Below are 20,894 nucleotides of genomic sequence, written 5' to 3'. Positions count from 1 at the left end.
AGAATCGCATTGTTTCAAAGAGGGGCAAAATGTAGACATCTAAAAATGGTCAATGCTTGTGGAATCATACTTTAACATTTGCGCATTACCTTATTTTAGGGTTTTTGCGTCGCATTAACATTTTTCCTATGTTGCGTACTTGGTTTTTATCATTTGTGAGCATCAAGTCCTTCTTCTGCATTCTTCATTCATCTCGCTTTTGAGTTTGGTCTTGTCGACAACATTCTTCAGTCATGATTTTGGTCAATCTTATCCTATCGCATCAATGAGCATGCTCATTTGTTATCATTTTGGACATCATCAATCCTAATTAGGGTTTTGCCCTCTTATCAATCTTGTCATTTTGTGATCGATTTGTCATCGATCGTTGTCCTCTTTTCAATCTTGTCATTTTGTGATCGATTTGTCATCGATCGTCGATCGTTGTCCTCTTTTCAATCTTGTCATCATGCGATCGATTTGTCATCGATCGTTGTCATTTTCAATCTTGTCATCTTGTGATCGATTTGTCATCGATCGTGGTCATTTTCAATCTTGTCATTTTTGCAATCTATTTCGTCATCAATCATTGTCATTTTTGTCATTTTGTGATCGATTTGACCTAATTGTCGTCCTTGCATTTCTAATTTATCTTCTAGGGTTTCATGATTTATTCATTTAATCTTGTTTGGCATTTTCCCTCTAGGTTAAATAATTTATTTATTTATCCTAAGTCTTCTTGTCACAATTAAATATTTATTTAATTGGCTAATTAATTCCCTCTCTTTGTGTGAATTAATTGATGAATGAAAAATTGTTAATTAATTCACCTAGTTCCTAATTTCCTCATTTTCTCATTTACATAATTCCTAATTTCCACATCATTTCTAATTTTCTAATTTCCTTATTTTCTAATTTCCTAATTTCAATTTCCACCTAATTAATTTCTCTCTAGTTTCTCCCTATTTTTGTGCTTCAGTGGAAGCATGAATTTCTCATGCGTCATACTTTTGGCATAGCAAGATGTCATAAGATTCTAGTTCTCTAACCTTTGCATTGGCAATATGTCATAATTCATGACATAGAAGGTGTCATAACCTTCTTCTTTCCACTCAATTGTGCCATTTTTGAAATCAATTGCCTCTAATATCAATGTCATGCTAATCTGGTCTTTTCTCCAATTTATCTATAAATTGGATGAATTTCTTCAATCAAAGTCCCTGGTCGAATCAATCACGCTTCGAGTATTCTTGCGCTATCATCTTGTCTACTTGCTTTCACATCATGCTTATGCACTAGTAGGTGAGATCCACAAACAAAGCCATTTGAAGGAGAAAGAAGGAAAATGGAGCCACATGAAGGAGACATTCAAGTTTGCAATGGTTTGCGTTTGAATTGATGTCTTGTTTTCATGTCTTTATTGAGTGTTTTTAGGATTGCTATCACTGCAATTTAGTTTTCGTGATTGAGCTAGGCTAATGTTTATATTGCTTTGATGATTTCTAGATTCCTATCTATAATTACCTTCATGATTTATGTCTCATTGTGTCCTAACTCCAATGTTCCTAGTTACAGATGGTGTGCTCTCAGACAAGCACTGATAGCTTCCAAGATGTTATATGAAGAATGGACTGATAATTGATAGTTAACTGATACTATGATATGCAATGCTAAATGATTAATGCTATTTTCTTCAAGATTAAAACTCACAGATGCATAAGTTTTCACAAATGATTAGCTTGAAAACTCACTTGAAGACTAACTTGAAGACTAGCTTGAAGACTAAATCTTTCTCAACTCAAACTCCCACATTTATATACTTTGAGGGGATAAGATGATGTGGCCTGGATCAACGGTCATGATCAGATCTGCAGATTTGGATGGTTGTGAGCAAAGGTGAAGGTTGAGAGAAAGGGGGAAGGAGAAGAAAAGTGTCACTCATCTCACCTTGACTGGGTTGTTGACTGAGAGAATCTAGGGATGGTTGAAGAATATTTAGGCATGAGAGGACAAGTGGACTCAAGTCCTTCCTAAGATGTAGGGATGTTGGAGAAAATATAGAAGAAGGTTAAGAAATATGTGTACGTACATAATATTTTATTAAATTTGGAAGTTGGAGATAAATTATGAATTAATATTGAAGAAATATTAATATCTTTAGCCACATGATTGATGAGTTGGCAAAGGGAAGATGAAGTGGAGATAAAAGGATGAGTTGGAAAAGGGATTAAATAATTAAGACATTGTTTAATACTTAAGACTATAGGATAGAAGAATAATAATTAAATATTAGATATTTAATTGATTGATTAGAGGAAAAGGATAAATGAATTAATTAATAAAATATTTCAATTAAATTAAATAGTAGAAGGACATGAAATGAATTAAATAATTTAATATTTTCAAATTAACTATTTAATAGAAGAATATTTATTAAATAAATATGAAATATTTATTTAATCTCTCCTAGTCATTTTTATGTGTATACATATATCATTGAGGGGATATTCCTCCTTCTACTAAGGGCATTGGAAACTCTATTATGCTTTCATTTAATGTAATTTATTTTGAAATCATAATCTGATATCAATACCAACCATCTCCTTTATTGAGCATTCAAATTTGGTTGGGTAAACAAATACTTCAAATCATGATGATCAGTTTTCAGTTTAAAAGGCTTGCCCAAAAGATAGTGTCTCCATATATGCAAAGCATGTACAATTGTAGCTAATTCCAAATCATGTGAATCATATTTTTTTTCATATAGTTTTAACTTCCTTGACTCATAGGCTATGACTCGCCCTTCTTGCATCAACACTCCACCTAAACCTTCTCCTGATGAATCCGTGATGACTACAAATTTACCATTTGGATTTGGTACTCTTAATATAGGAGATATAGTCAACTTATCTTTAAGTTGGTCAAATTATACTTGACATTTTTCCGACCACTCAAGCTTTCCTTTGTAAGGAAGTAATGGGAAAGGCTATCCTGGAAAAGTTAGCTACAAACTTATGGTAATACCCAACCAGACCCATAAACTTATCACTTATGATACATTCTTTGGTCATGCAAAGGACACAAAGGTGGATGGGAAATCAGACCAAACACATTTCAACATGGATAAGTAACTCAGACTTGCAATGGACTTTCATGACCAACTTCTTATGCATCATGGGAACATGACAACTATGCCACAAGGTCAATATGAGGATTCACCAACACACACAAGGAACTCACTATTTATAGAGAATTATGAGAATAAAATATCATCAAACACCCTATCCTGACACTTGGCATCGATTAGAAACCACCAACAAGAGTACTTCCTTCACACAAGGCTTCTAGGCCTACTAGGCCTCCCTGATTGGTTTTTTTTGGGTTTAACTTACCAACCCTTGACCACAGGGACAAACCAAAAAAAATTTAAGATACCATTTTTAGAACTACACAACATATGTAAAAGCCCCTATAGGTTACTTTGAGACATTAGGGTCAAATTTAGACTGTTGTAGGTTTGAGGGATCACAATTAGTCCTATTTTACAAAGAAATGACTTGGAATTCCTCTTCAATAACTTAGAAAAAACCACTAAGGGATGGTAATAAAATCCAAACCAACATTTCCAATGTTATTGGGCACCCAAACCACTCAAATTTATCTCAGATTCATAAATTGTAGTCACAAACACAAAAAACAAGCTTGCCACATTGAGATGCCAGGCCTAAAACAACAAATTACTCCTTTCAAACTCCATCTCCTATTCTAGAACCACCCACATCTCAAACATGACTCTATATACTACCATACCACCAAATATTAGGTTTTTCCCACAATGGAATGGAAAGTTATTAACATTTTAGTGACAAACCCTAGCTAGTGAGGGTTTCCAGACTATTTTTTAGTAAAATGTGTGTATCTCCTTCAAAATATAACAAAATTAAACCAAATCACCACCAAAAGAAAGGTAATTAAACCTTATATAAAATTATTTAGGTCTCCTATCCATACAAATAACTAACAATACACACAGAGCATGAGAGAAATAAATTTGTAGAGAATTGTAGGAAAATAGAGTTCAATTTTATTAATTCTTCATCAAAACTTCACAACCAACCATGCCTTGAATTCATAGAGGCTATTTACACTTACTTTCACTTTCTCCAATGGTTCCCAACTAAATTTTGAAAAGAGGTGACTGTTTGAACCAAATTACACTAATTGACAACTTGTTGTCACCTTTTACAAATTTTGACATTTTTTTGCTCAACTTGACTTAATGATTCCAAAATGCCTACTCTCCTCCTAGACCTATTCAAATAGATTAAAAAATAACTTTTACATAAAATATACCCATTTTGGGCACATTTGGAAAGTTTTAACCATTACTGGCCACATTAGGACCCTATAGGTCTACAAAAGAGACTTGGCTAAAAATCCTTACAAATTAGATTGTATGAACTTACAAATTGAAGTGTACTTACTCCACATGGTATTTAGGACCTTATTATTCTTCCAGAAGAAAAAAATAAAAAAAACATTACAAAGTAGCCTTCATGAGGCATGACAATGACTAGGTGCTCCTGCACCATTTGGTATAGGCCATTCAAGTATTGCTTTAATCTTATCAAGATCAACTGCTATTCCTTTAGATGAAATTATATGACCTAAATATTCTACTTTATTTTGAAAGAATGTGCACTTGGAGAGTTTCCCATACAACTTATTCTCTCTTAATCTTTGTAGGATAATTTCCAAGTGTTAGAGATGTTCTTCTTTATTTGTGGAATATATAAGAATATCATCTAAGAAGACCAATATAAATTTATCCAAGAAATCCCTAAATACATTATTCATCAAACTCATGAATGTTGCAGGTTCATTTGTTAGTCCAAAGGGTAGGACCATCAACTCATAATGACCATACTTTGGTTCTAAAGGTTGTTTTGAAAATGTCCTCATCCTTGATCCTTAACTGATGATATCATGTTCATAAATTAATTTTAGAGAACACCACCATTGCTCACATTTGATCAAATAGATCGTCAATACATGGTAATAGGTACTTTTTCTTTATTGTTGCTTTATTGAGCAATCGATAATCTATACACAAGCGCAGTGTACCATCTTTTTTCTTCACAAAGATCATTGGTGCTCTCCAAGGTGAAACACTAGGTCTAATCAATCCTTTAGACAAAAGTTCCTCCAAATTGAGTTTTTAACTCCATTAGTTCTATTGTATTCATCCTATAAGGAATCTTTGATACTAGTTTAGATCTTGGAATGATGTCAATGGAGAAATTACACACTCTTTTGGGAGGCAATCTAGGTAATTCATTTGGAAATACATCCACATAATCCTTAAATATAGGATACTTTTTCATGTCCAACTTTCCTATTTCCCTTATCTCACCATCCTCAATTTCTTAACAATCTTGAGATCCATAATACATTTAATTATCTTGAATTATGAGCTCTTTGTTTTCCTCAATTTGTTCCATTTTGACAGCAAAAAGTTGACAACCTTTCTTCTTGGCTCTATGCATTTATACAAAAGAAATCTTTCACAACTTAACTTTCCTAGGAGTTCCTTGAATAGTTACCCAATTCCCATGATCATCTAGATATTCTATTGATTTGGCATGACAATCTACATTGTCTCTATGTTTCCATAGCAAGTTCATCCCTAAAATAACATCATAATATCCTAAGGGTGCTACATACAAGTTCACTTCCGTAGGAAATCTTGGAAATTCTACCCTAGCCTCAAATAGATATTGTTCCACCTTAGCTCTTGTCTGGTTTGCATATTCCAAAGTCCAAGATTTTGACATATAACTATCTTTTCTAGATATCTTACTAGCTATTCTAGGTGAAACAAAATTTTATGTAGCTCCAGTATCAATTAAAATTAAAATAGGTGTTCCAAACAAAGTACCTAAAACTTCTATGGGAGTAATATGGTACTCCACTTGTCGATTGTCTAGAGTAGCATGAATCTTTTGTTGAAAAGATTCTCATTGAGAAGCAAGATGGTTTCATATGGTTGTGTCCTTGGTGGTTTGTTAGGGCACTGATTTGCATAGTGATCTCCATATGTGAAACATCTTCTTAATGGCCCATTCCTTGGTTCATACTTTTCATTGCGATTTTAATTATTTCTCATGTTGTGATTCCCTTTGTGGTCCCTTCTTGATTCATTCTTATTGTTGTGATATCCTTTGTCTCCTTTCTTTGGTAGTCTTTCCCGCCACTAGGCTTCTTGAATTGGTTATCTTTTGATCACTTGAACCTCTTCTGACTCCTTTCCCTATAGTTTGAAATGGACTTAAGCCTTTTCTCTTTCTTAACAACATTTTCATACACTAAGTCCATGGTGGTAGGACTGTGTACATCCACTTATCCTCCAATCTGTGCATTAAGACCCATGATAAACTTCCTTATGGAAAAACACTCATCATTTTGGTACATGGGTACGTACTTCAAAATATGAGTGAACATTTCCCAATCTTCATTTACTGAAGAGTCTCCCTATCTTAGATTCTGAAAATCAATAAACTACTTTTTATCATAGAATAGTTGTGGTAACCACTGTTTCTAGAATATTTCCACAAACTCATTCCAAGTTAGGCCTAAGGAACTCAATCCAAGTTCCATTGTCTTGTTCATCCACCAATTGTATGTTTCTCCAACTAATTGGTAAGCTCCCCAAATAACTTTAGTTATCTTAGAGTAATTCCTGATCTCAAAATATTTTTCCATCTCAATGAGCCATGCTTCAATTGCATCACCACTAGTGGTTCCTTCAAACTTTGAGGGAATGAATTTCTTCATGTTACAATATAATTCACTTGCAAGCTTTTTCCTTGTACTAATTCCCTCCCTAGTTCGTGTTTCCTCATTTTCATGATCACTTGCTTGTTATTGTTCATGATTGTTTTCTCCTTCCCTATCTTCAATATTTTCTTCCTCTTGCCTCATTGTTTCATTAACCTTTTTCTCTAGGTTCTCAATTCTCTCCCTACTTTGGTTCATCATAGCCAAAATACGATCCAATTTTTCTTCCGTGTTCTCCACATCTTGTCCATCTTCCTGCCTACCCTCCTGGTTGGTTCTTTTTCTAACCATTTTCATAGATTGTATTTACTTGAATGTCTCATTTATATTAGATCCTAGGAAGGTTATAGATGTTCCAAACAAAATAAGGCATTGGTCATAAACATAAAAGTCCTAATAAACTTATGCACATGTTGAGACAATCCAAAGTTTTATTTATATAAAGAAGATTTCAAATATCCTTACAATTACATAGAATGACTATTAAAATAGTCAAGGGGTGAGTACTCCTTATATTCAATTTTAGATACATAGTCACGAGGGACATATTCCTTTGATTTTTGTTCAAAACCATGATCATAGGGTAAACAACCCATAGTTTCTTCTTCAAATACATAGCTATGGGTCACATACCCTACTGATTCCTCGCTAGTGGAAATTAAAATTATTTTTGATAAGGTGGGTACAAGAGGGTCTTTACATATCATTTCAAGACTAATACTCCATTCTATAAGGACTTCTCTAGAAAGTGGTAAAGAGTTGGATTTGGTAGGGGGGATAGGAGGTACAAAGTTGTCCGCTTATTTCATCCTCTTTTCCTCTTGGTGGACACGAGTTATGGCATGACTAAAGGTATCAATGTCACTCAACTAGATTGCATTATCATGTATGGTTCCCTCAATAGTTTCGGCAATAGCTTCTTTTTCCTTCTTGACCTTTAGGTAGCGCTCATTTCCAATTACCTACTTCCTACCAGTTTTCCTGAGACACACCATTCTAGAACAAGAATGCTTAACATTAGATCCTTTTAATGTTTAGTAGAAAATTATAGTGAGCTCATAGCTTCTAGAGCTGAACCTGGTAGCTCTGACACCAAATGTAACAACCCTATTGTTCTACCCTTTTATTTTACCAAGCTTTAACCCACAAGTAAAAGAAATAGATTGCCAATATATAAAATAATAATTTTTTTTATTTTTTCTTTTCAATTCAAGATACATAATTGAAATAAATCTCTTTTCATTTTCATTAACTTGAAGAATATACAATATCATATTTATAAATATATGAATGCATTTACATTATCCTTTTCAAACTTCCATTTGCTTGAAGAATATTTGAATACAAATAAAGCTTCTACTGAGCTTTAAATACTATAATAAGTAATACATAGTGGTCCAGATGTCCTTCTTGAAATATATCCTCAAATATAGGGTGCCATTTGCATGAGGAAGAGTATCACTCAAGTGATTTTCCACCCAACCAAGACTTAACCATCCCTTGTGCCTCTTCTAACCAAAGTGGCCCACCCCTTTGATGAAGAGTTTGGTTTGGTAAGCTCACAATAATATAGCCTTGTGAGCATAGTGTCGTGTCCTACATAACTAGAGCTATCATACACTAGCTAAAACCTACGAGTATGTTATTCCCTACCTAGTATGTAAACCCGGATTATAGTAAACCAACAATGTACATAGAGGCAACCTACATTACCTTGGTCAAAGAATTCAACACCCAGTACTTTGAGTGAGATTCATATGCCCACCCAATTCTTTTCTCTATTTGGTAAACTGACCATTTAACTAAACCCATATTCATCCTATGAGTTAATAATATGAAATAATTTAGGTTATTCCCAACCCTAGATTCCCAACTCATTCATTCCTATATTCAAAGTTTCACGTCAAAGCATAATTCTAGCTTGTCATTTCTGAACATGAGTCTAATCGTAAGATTTCAAGTTCTATCACACAAGAATGCAAGTACTTTAAAAAACACAATCTCTTTCATTGTTTTAATTGAGCCTATGCAACATCATAAATAACATATCAATAAATAAGAAGAAATAATTTCCCCATGCCTGTAATAAAGCTATTATGCACTATCAATTCCTTCCTCCAAGATGCTAGTTTCACCACTATTCCACTAGATTCAAACTTCCAAGCCTTCTACAATAGTATCTATCCTATACTCTCATATAAATAACACTATTTCCTTCTCTCAGTGATGAAAATATGAGCACTAAGAGAAATGATAGAATGAGACAAATGAACTGGAATGGATACCCTATGCTCCAAGAGGGCTCATCTATTTATATGAAAGATGCAAGAGACTTAAGGCTATAATTAATCTCTTGTAATTGCCACAACTCTCTTACTCATTTCCACCAGTAGGAATATGTGGCTACTCACTAATTCTATGGTCGACACATAACAATCCACCAATATAATACTATGAATCATCCTTTACTAAGTCAAATATAATTAACTTACACATACCTAATTAGTTTCAACTTCTATTCTATTTACTATATTCCTATTGATCAAGTCTCTCTATGTTTTCACCATCAATGTGGAATGGGTCGATATTATCCAAGGTATCCATCCATTATATTCACCACCTTACAAAGTGGAAGTGGGGGGGGAGGGTTGATGTATGTATTGCTCTTTACAAATAACACATGCATTTAAAATAGCAAAGGGACAGGTGGCGGTTTACCATCGCACCTCCTAAAGAGTAAGGTGTGCCACTCTCCATGGTGGGCACTCCTCCTCTTTGTTACTTCCCTCCCTCCACATAGAGGTCAAGGTGAATGGGAAAAGACCGAGTCAACCTGCAACGTGGAAAATTAAACATGTAGGCCGATAGGTTGATAATAAAATTATATATATATATATATATATATATATATATATATATATATATATATATATATATATATATATATATATATATATATATATATATATATATATATATATATATATATATATATATATACATCATATATTTGATCTTTAAATATTCAAAATATAAGAATGATTGCACATTCATTCATCCATTTCCCAAATCCAGATAAATATATTCAAAGCATATTCAGATGCTTAAAGTATTTTAACTAAAACAAGTCAAAGTAAATAGTAGCATCACAATGGGGTGTAACAAATAGATTGCATAAATTAGCACGATTAAAATGAAGGGTATCAATTCATCCTTTATAGCACCAATTTTTTTTTTTTTTTTTGTGTTTATAATTGAGATAGTTAAAAAAATATTTAGAGCACTTGTTACCTTATTTTATCTAGAGTAACCTGGATCTTACTTTAGCCCCTAACCTCCATAATTATCAATTTTGTGTAGAAGAGCTTCAGTAGAATCAATGAAGTTCGCAGATTAATATTGGTAGGATAAGCATTGAGAATTTTCAGTCATGAGAAAGTTTCCCTTGGAGGGATTTTTCCTTATGTTTTTTCTACCAAGCCATGTGTTTACCAAATGAGCAAAGGAAATTATGCATTAAGTGATGGCAACACACCACCAATCAATGCAAGAAACTCTTTCACTAGGTTTAAGAAGAGAGTTTCAAATCCCCTCAAGTGTAACCAAGCAAATAATATTTTTCAAATAGGAGACATTAAGCTTAAAAGGGAGAGAATTGAAAAGGTTTGAAGTTTGAGATAGGTAAATGCTACACATAATGGGATAATTATCAAGAAGGGTAGATGAAAGATACACTTGTACCAAAAACCCCAACAAATCATGAACCAATGAAAGGTTAAGAGAGACATAAAATCTATCCAGTTTGCTTAATTTTAAGCCCATTCCTAAGTGAATATTTAGGAGATGGATTAGGCTACCGAATGCGCTACACTGGTTACAAAATGTGCTATGTTGTTGTTCCAACATACAAAATAAAAACCAGAATGTTATGCGTTAACAAAGGGTCTAGATGTGCTAGGGAATGGGTCTGATGCGCTAAACATTGCACCAAAAGTGCTAGTGTTTTCTCTGAATGCGCTAATGAAAGGTCCCCATGTGCTAAAACAACATTCCTGTGTGCTTGCAATCTTGCTCCTGCATAAAAAATGATATGATTCATGGATTCGAGCCCCAAAGTGGGCACCAAAAATGTGTGCGAGAAATGAGGGCAACATAAATGTGAATGTGAGTTTCAAAGGGTCCACACACCAATGAGACTCTTCGTGCAATTTATAGGAACTGTATTGAATAGCTCAACTTACCAAGGGGTGTCCCATTGTTCTCTATCTCACAGGATCCCTAAAGTCAATGCCTTTGCTCTCAGATCACTGAGCAAAGTGACTTAGGAATGACAACTCCAAGAACAAGTGATGTTTGATTATAAACATGAATGCATTCCTAGATATGTATTCTATTGAATCTATGATGATTATGCTAGCATAAAGATGATGATAAGATTAACTAATTATCCTAACAATGGTATACTAGCCTAACATGGATATTCTATGATATTAGAATGCTTCTAAATACTATTAAGATTATTTATCAAAGAGAGGCTAAAATGCTTAGTTAAATGACTATAAGTTTGATACACAAAGATTTCTATATATATCAAAATGAGAGAATAAGAGCTCTATTTATAGGAAAAATAGGGAAATGGATGGTCAAGATTGAATAATCTTAACAAGGGTTAGGATTGAAAGTTAATCAATCCATGTTCACAATTCTCAACAATGAAATGGTGACAATTGTCAACAAGAGGTTGCTTGAGAGGAGATTAAATTAGCATTACATTCTTGAGAAGACATGAAGGTTACCTTAGGAGGTAAGGGTTAAGGTTAGACTAGGGTTATCCATTGGATAAAGCTTTTACCCAAGGGATATACTCTTGTGCAAGGGTTAAGGGGATAACCAAGGTTAAAGCCATGAATGCTTGATGAGACCCTTGGGTTAGATGAGGGTTGAGTTAGAGAGAAAGTCTCTAATCATGCAAGAAGGTTGAGTTAACCATTAATGGTTATGTAAGAGCCTTAAATGGTTTAAAAGACTTTGAGGGTTAACTTGTTGAGGACATAAAGCCTTTAATGGTTTTCAAAGGCTTTGGAGACTTTAAAAAGTGACTTCCCTTTGCTTAGGATTGTGACAATATTTAGGAGATGGATTAGGCTAAATTGGAAGTGATTAGAAGAATCTAGAAGGGGTTTAGGAGGCAAGTGGGAGATGTAGGAAAATGCAAGTGGAGGAAAAAGGATTTTAATTAAAGTAAATTGCTTTATTTCAATTAAATAGATGCAACTTGCATAAATACAAGTGGGAGATTTTAAATAAATAAATTAGATTTATTTATTTGCAAAGATCAATTTAATTAAATGTAAATTTAATTAAAAAGGGAGAAAGGGGAATTAATTAAATAAAGTGATTTATTTAATCAAAGGTTAGAAAAGGCTTAGGTGAACTTAATTAAATAAATTGAGTAACTTATTTAATCAAATAGATGAATATGGAGAAATTAATTAAATAGAGGAATGTGGTTAAAATGAATATTAAATATTCACTTAGAAAAGTGGTCAGATTTATACGTCTACATTTATATCTCCACACATTATATGATTGCATTAGGTATACAAGTTACTAGATTGGCTGACAATTTTATCATGTATAGGGTCTACCACCCCCAAGAAGTTGAGACAAAACATTTAACTATCATATTCATTTATGTTGAAAATTATTATTTTATTCCCACTACAATCTTGAGGATGTTCTACCATGTTAAAGTCACCAGCTAATATCCAATATGCACTAGGTAAATTATTAGCCATTGAATCTTAGCATTGGATTCATTCTCCAGAGAAATTGGAAGCATATATAGAATAAAATCCAATAAGTTGACCATTGATAATGGTAAGAACCCAAACACAACTATGGGAGGGGTCTTCATCCTTGTCAATTTTAAACTTTGAAACCTAGTATGAAATCCCAATAACAACACCTCCTTTGTCATCTAAATGGAAAGTATTAAAAGAAGAAGCATCTTTCCAATTGTTGTGTAAGGAAGCTTCAAGTATAATACTATCGAGTTTAACTTCTTGGAGAACTAAAATATCAGGTTTCTATTTCATGATCAATTATTTTTTATATTTTTGATGAGGAAGAGAGATCCCTCTTATATTTCAAGAAAGAAATTTAAAGTTCATGGCGAAGAAGAGTCATCATCTTGAGATAACATGCTGAAACTGTTGTTAAGAGGAAGTTCTTGTTCCTTGCATTGTCGGTCTTTAGAGGTAGAAGAAGGAGATTTGAATCTATGGTGAGAGTGAGAGGAGTCACAAGAACATGGGTGAGGAGAAGAATGGTGGGATAAGAAGAGTGACGAGGGTGAGAAGAATGATAAGGGGGAGGAAAAGGCTCATGAACAAATTATTTAGGAGAAGAAGGGGAAGATGGGGTAGTGATATTATGGGGTGAAGGTTGCAAAATGGGAGAAGGGGAAGAGACTAGATGTTCTTTCTCTTCCTAAATACTCTCCATCCATTTGATATAAATGAGTCTTTATAAGAAGGTACAAATTTACCATAAACACTAGAAGGAATGAGAGAGGAAGGGGGTACATTTTCAGTGATAGGGGCAAAACATGGAAGGGGCTGATTACCAAGAGAGGTCCGAGAAGGATAAATTGATTTTCTTTTTCTAAAAGGACAAAAATTAATTAGATGGCCTTCCTTCCAAGAGTAAAAAACATTCATTTCCTATTGGCAACAACAATGAAGGAAAACTGAGAGGGGGGAGGGGGGTGAATCAGTTTTCACCGAATCTACATACTTAACCACAAAAATAGATCTGATAAACTGCAACAACAACAATGATAAGAAAATAAATAGAACAACACACAACACCAAGATTTTGATGTGGAAAACCCGGTTAAGGGAAAAAACATGGTGGGAACCTACCCACAATAAGATGATACTTTGTAGTATTATGTGAAAATATTACAATGGGGATGCACATGCATTCAGGTATACTTCCTAGAGCTCACTGCTCAAAAGATAATGACCCAAATGGATACAACCCTCAGGGGAGTCTCATTGAATTACAACAAGATTCAGACTACAATCTAGAAGGAATAAACTGAAAGAATAACATCTCCAAATACCTGATTACAGTTCCGGTTAAGCACAACTGTCTGCTCTACAACACCAATCTATGCTCAATACATCATATTGAAAGATGAATCCTTATTCACACATATACCACTCTCTGATAATGCAAACACAACCATGACACCTAAATTACATGACAATATCACCTATTTATACAATTCATCAACCTTAACAACAAGGTCAACTAAACCCTCAACTCACAATTACAAAATTACATCACATGATACAAGGATCAACCACCAAAAAATATAATGATAAACATGACATAACATGGACCTAAATAAAATTCCCAAACACTCATCTCCACCGGTAATCACGCCAAGATCAACCACAACATGCTACACCACCAAGAATACCGCATAACACGAAGAACACTACTGGTTTAGCAAAATCATCAAGAACAAAGACAATGATCAATTCAGATCATCAAAACAAATAGGACATACTTAGGAAACACTAGAAAGAACATTATAAACATCAACAATAGCTGCACCAACACCACTTATCAAATCTTCATTGACCAATATTTGAAACTCAAGAACACATACAACAACAACTGTCACAAAGAAAAGATAACTCACAGAGCACCAAATCATGAACCATATGAAATAAAGATACATAAGACCATCCCAAACAATCTCCCAAAATATCAGCTCTAGATTTGATCAATCGAAATACCGAAGGAAATACTGAACTCTGCAAAGCACTGATAAAAAAAAAAACTACATAACCAGATCATCTGATATGATCAATTAAGCTTTTCAAAATACCAAAACCAATATAGAAGAATATAATGATACTAGAAATAATCCATACACCAAACTATAATCCCAATACACCAATCTGCAATCACCAGAGCAAGACTATGTTGACATCAATGACAACAACATATCCTAGCAGCATCAATGTCCAACAATCTCCCTCTTTGGCATTGATGGAAACATATGAATGTGAAAAACAATCAATGCAAAGAAATAAAACATCTCCAATAAATTCCCCCTAAGATCAAGCACTAAAACAATTTTTCACCAAAGAAAGAAAACGTCTCCAACAAACTCCCCCTAAGATCAAGCAATTAAAACATTTTTTCACATGCCTCTCTCCCCCTTTGACAGTAATGCCAAAGATCTCAAAACAAAAAACCAAACTCACTTTCTAAGAATATAAAACATGAATCTCTCCCCCAAAAACACATAACCAAACTACTCCACCAGAGGAGCAACACCAACTCATCAATCCAGATAAAGAGATAAGACTATGAAGTCCACTAGATTGATGCAACTCAATACATCTAGTTCTCATTAGGAGGGGTGGATACCCCTAACTTGTCTCTCAAATAGACAAATGTATCTACAGGTAAAGGCTTAGTTATCAACAATCTATTCCTTTGTAAATACATACTCCAACTTAACTTCCTCTTCATTGACTTTTTCTCTTAAGTAATGATATTTCATTGATACATGTTTAGTTTTTGAATGTTGCACTAGATTCTTTGACATGTTAATAGCACTGGAATGGTCACAATATATGGCAGTAGGCTCATCATAGATAACTCTGATATCCTTCAACATTTTCTTCATCCAAACTAGCTGAGTGAAGTTACTAATAGTAGCAATGTACTCAGCTTCAACAGTAGATAAGGACACTGAATCTTGTTTCTTACTAGCCAATGAAATCAACTTCTTACCTAAAAAGAATGCTCCACTAGTGGTGCTCTTCTGGTCATCAACATCACCAGCCCAATCAACATCAGTGTAAGCACATAACATGAAATCATCATTCCCCATATACCACAAACCATAATCCATAGTCCCCTTCAAGTATCTGAATATCCTCTTCACAACAGTGACATGAATCTCTTTTGGATCAACTTGATATCTAGTAGCCATGCACACAACATGCATAATGTCTGACCTAGTATGAGTAAGATATAAAAGTCCACCAACCATAGATATGTACAAACTCTACATAGCTTTTGGAGATTCATCATTCTTAGATAATTTGCAACTAGTCACCATAAGAGTTCCAACCGGTTTGGAGTCATCCAACCCACACTTCTTCAACAATTCTTGCACATATTTAGCTTGAGATATAAAGATACCTTTTCCAGTCCATGAAATCTAGAAACCTAAGAAAAATTTCATTTCTCTTATCATAGAGATCTCAAATTCTTTATGCATATCACCGACAAACTTCATACTCAAGTTATCATCACATCCAAAGATAATATCATACAAAAAGACTTCAACAACTAAGATGTTATCATTCTCAATTTTAAAGTATAGATTACTATCAACAATACCTTTATTAAATCCCAATTTCAACAAGTACTTATCCAATCTAGCATACCAGGCTCTAGGGGCTTGTTTCAATCCATAAAGAGTTTTCTTCGATTTACACACCATGTCTCCATTATCTAATAATAAAAATCCATCACGTTTCTCAATGTAAACTTCTTCCTCAAGATCACCATTCAAAAAGGAATATTTGACATCCATTTGATATACTTTAACAATCTTTATAAGCACCATATGCAAACAACAGTCTAACAGATTCAAGTCTTGCTACTGGAGCAAAAGTCTCCTCATAATCAATTCCTTCTTTCTGTGAATATCCTTTACATACCAGTCTTGCTTTATTTCTAACAACTTCACCAAATTTATTCTATCTTGATATTTATACCAATTTAGTACGAATAATATTCTTATCTTTAGGTCTAGGCACAAGCTCCCATGTGTTATTCTTTTCTATCTAACCTAATTCTTCTTCCATAGCTCTCATCCAATTTTCATCTTTGCAAGCTTCAACAACATCTTTAGGTTCAACTTTAGAAATCAAACATACCTCTTCAACATCTAGCCTTCTTCTAGTCATCACACCTTTACTTTTATCTCCAACAATCTGATTTTTTAAATGATTCAATCTTACATACTTCAGAGTCTTCTGATTGTTCTGATTTTTCAGGTTCTTGCATCTTTCCACTGGTAGCAACAACATTCAGATTAACTATCTCTACCAAACCAGTTTGCTTCAATTCTTTAGTTTGAATAGGCATTATGACAACATGCTAACCATCATCATATCCACTAATATCTTTTCTAAGGTTCTCATCAACCTTTACATTTGCACTTTCCACTATCTTTTTCAGTCTCTTATTATAGCACCAATAGGATTTTCTCTTTGTAGAATATCCCAAGAAAATTCCTTCATCACTTCTTGCATCAAAATTTACTATGCCGTCATCTCTCTTGATATAACACTTGCTACCAAAATTTTTGAAATATCTCACTGTAGGAACATGACCAAACCATAATTCATAAGGAGTCTTACTAGTATCACCTCTAATATGAACTTGGTTGAATGTGTAAATAAAAATGCCAATAGCTTCTCTCTAATAGATCTTCAGAATGTTACCTTCAATTATCATAGTCCTTGGAGAATCCAAAATAGTCTTGTTCTTCCTTTCAACAACTCCATTCTACCGTGGGGTTCTAGGAGTAGATAATTGTCTTCTAGTCCCATGCTTCTCATAGAATGAATAAAACTCACCAGAACAAAATTCTCCCCCTCTATCAGATCTTAGACATTTCACCTTCAATCCTGACTCAGTCTCAACCTTTGCTTTGAATATCTTAAATTTGTCAAATGCTTTAGATTTCTCCTTCAAAAATACAACCCACATCATCCTGGAATAATCATTAATTAGCAACATAAAATATCTGTCACCTTGCACACTTCTAACATTTATAGGTTTACATAGGTTAGCATGTACAATATCTAGCAGTCCATTACATGTATACTGTTTGATCTTGAAGGAAATTCTTGTTTGCTTACCCAATTGGCATTCCTTACATACCAGATTAGTAGGCTTAACAATCTTAGGTAGATCTCTAACAGCTTGAGTAGAACCGATCTTAATCATTGAATCAAAATTAATATGACACATTCTCCTATGCCATAACCAACTTTAATAAATTTGAGCAATCAAGCAACTTTTCTCACCAACATTCAAATGAAAGATATTACCTTCAATCTTAGTTCTAGATGCAATCTCTATACCAAAGGCATTTAGGATCTTGCATTTACCATTCTTGAATTGCAAATCATAACCTTTTTCAACCATCTATATAACACTTAAAAGAATATGCTTCAAACCTTCAACATATAGGACATCATCAGTATTATGCTTACCATTAAAGGAAATAGAACCTCTACCATGGATCACACAGGCTTTGTCATCTCCAAATCTCACTATTTTACCATCATACCTTTTCATACTCACACATTTTCTTTTCTCATTGGTCATATGATGTGAAAAATCACTATCAATCACCCATTCATCTTTCTCTTCAATAGTACAACTTGTGGAATCAACATGTACCCATCCATCTTCTTTGATAGCAATAAATACGACTTCATCTCCTTCTGATTCTTCATCAGCAACATAATAATAGTTCTTCTGATGCTTATACTTTTAGTTAGACTTGTAAGGCTTATCATACTTCTCATGCTTCTCATATCTATCATTTCTATCATGCTTATCAAATTTATCATGCCTATCATACTTAGCCATTCTCTCCGAGCACCTAGAAGTAAAATGTCCTACCTTATTGCAAGAGAAACATTTGAAAGGCAATTTTCCATCATACTTACTGGCTCCTTTAGGTAATCTCCCGGAAATCAATGCTTCAAGCTCTTCCAATTCTCTTTCTTGCTCTTCCATCTCCCTTCTCTCTCTTTCATATCTAGATATTCTACATTCTTTAGGATCATACTTTTGCTTTCCAGATACAAATGCTCTAAATACCGTTTTAGAATTTCCATGTGATTCACCAAATTCACTTAGCTTAAATGTAACAATCATTCCAACTAGCATATCTCTTCTCACTGTAGTCACACTCTAGATCTCATCAATTGCATCTACCTTATGTTTATAAGCAGGAGACAAAGATATCAACACCTTAGTAACAATTTCATCTTCTTCAAGAGTTCCACCGACACATCTGATACGTAGGACATGATCATTCACCTTATCCATAAAGGTATCTATGTTCTCATCTTCTTCCATCTTCAACATCTCATACTTTCCTTTCAAGCTCTGCAACTTAGCAACTTTAACTTGTTTATCTCCTTCATACAGGGTCTCAAGCTTCTCCTAGATCTCATGTGCAGTCTGAAGTCCCATTACATTTTTCATTTCTAAATTAGTCAGGGCACTCAACAATGCTTCCTTCAATCTAATGGTATTTTCATCTTCCTTGATCTCATCGACAGTGTTCGGTCCATTATGAGGAACAACATAGACATTCTTTGTAATCTTCCAGTAATCTTCTCTAAGACATCTCAAGTGCACTTCCATCTGGTTCTTCCATATAACATAGTTAATACCATCAAATCTCAGACTCTCGTTCTTAAAGATAACACTTTTACTTTCAGTTTCCATCTCGTATCTCCTCAAGAGGTTAAGATTCTTCTGAATGATCTAGCTCTGATACCAATTGTTGGCAACAATAATGAAGGAAAACTGAGAGGGGGGGGGGTGAATCAATTTTCACTAGATCTATGAACTTAACCACAAAAATAGATCTCATAAACTACAACAACAACAAAGATAAGCAGATAAATAACACAACACACAAGACCAAGATTTTGACATGGAAAACCTAGTTAAGGGAAAAACCATGGTGGGAACCTACCCACAATAAGATGATACTCTGTAGTAGTATGTGAAAATAGTATAGTGGGGAATGCACATGCATTCAGGCACACTTCCTAGAGCTCACTGCTCAAAAGATAATGACTTGGAAGGATACAACCCTCAGGGAAGTCTCACTTACTTACAACAAGATTCAAACTGCAATCTAGAAGGAATGAACTGAAAGAATAACATCTCCAAATACCTGTTTACAGTTCTGGTTAAGCACAATTGTCTTCTCTGCAACATCATACTAAAAGATAAATCCTTATTCGCACATATACCACTCTCTGATAATACAGACACAACCATGACACCTAAATTACATGACAATATCACCTATTTATATAATTCATCAACCTCGACAACAAGGTCGACTAAACCCTCAACTCACAATTCAAAAATTACATTACACGATACAAGGATCAACCACCAGACCAATATAATGATATACATGACATAACATGGACCTAAATCAAATTCTCAAATGCTCATTTCCATTGGTAATCACGCCAAGATCAACCACAACATGCTACACCACCAGGAATATCGCATAACATAAAGAACATCACTGTTTTAGCAAAATCATCAAGAACATGTACAATGATCGATGCAGATCATAAAAAAAATAAGGACATACTTTGGAAACACCAACAAGCATATTAGAAACATTAGCAACAACTACACCAACACCACTTATCAAATCTTTATCGATCAACATTTGAAACTCAAGAACACACACAACGCCAACCGTCACAAAGAAAAGATAACTTGCGGAGCACCAAATCATGAACCATATGAAATGAAGATACACAAGAGAATCCCAAAAAATTTCCCAAACTATTAGCTCTAGATCTGACCACACTGGAATATACTGGAGGAAATACTTCTCTACAAAGCACTGATCAAAAAAACAAACTGCATAACCAGATCATCTGATATGATCAATTAAGCTTTCTGGAACATTGAAACCAATACAAAATAATATAATGATACTAGAAATACTCCATACACCAAACCATAATCCCAATACACCAATTTGCAACCACCAGAGCAGGAATATGTTGACATCAATGACAATGGCATATCCTAGTAGCAACAATGTCCAACATTTCTAGTTTATTTAGGTAAACTATAGGTTGGTAAAGTTCAAATACTAGGCCAAAAATTTTAATATTTTTTGGTAATGGGTTATTAGATCAACTTCTAGATAGGCCCTTGGATGAACCCTTAAACTTGAAAATTAT

The sequence above is a fragment of the Cryptomeria japonica genome, chromosome 4, assembly GCF_030272615.1.
Source record: "Cryptomeria japonica chromosome 4, Sugi_1.0, whole genome shotgun sequence".
Classification (NCBI taxonomy): Eukaryota; Viridiplantae; Streptophyta; class Pinopsida; order Cupressales; family Cupressaceae; genus Cryptomeria; species Cryptomeria japonica.
The sequence above is the reverse complement of the archived record's forward strand: the minus strand, read 5'-3'. Positions refer to the sequence as shown.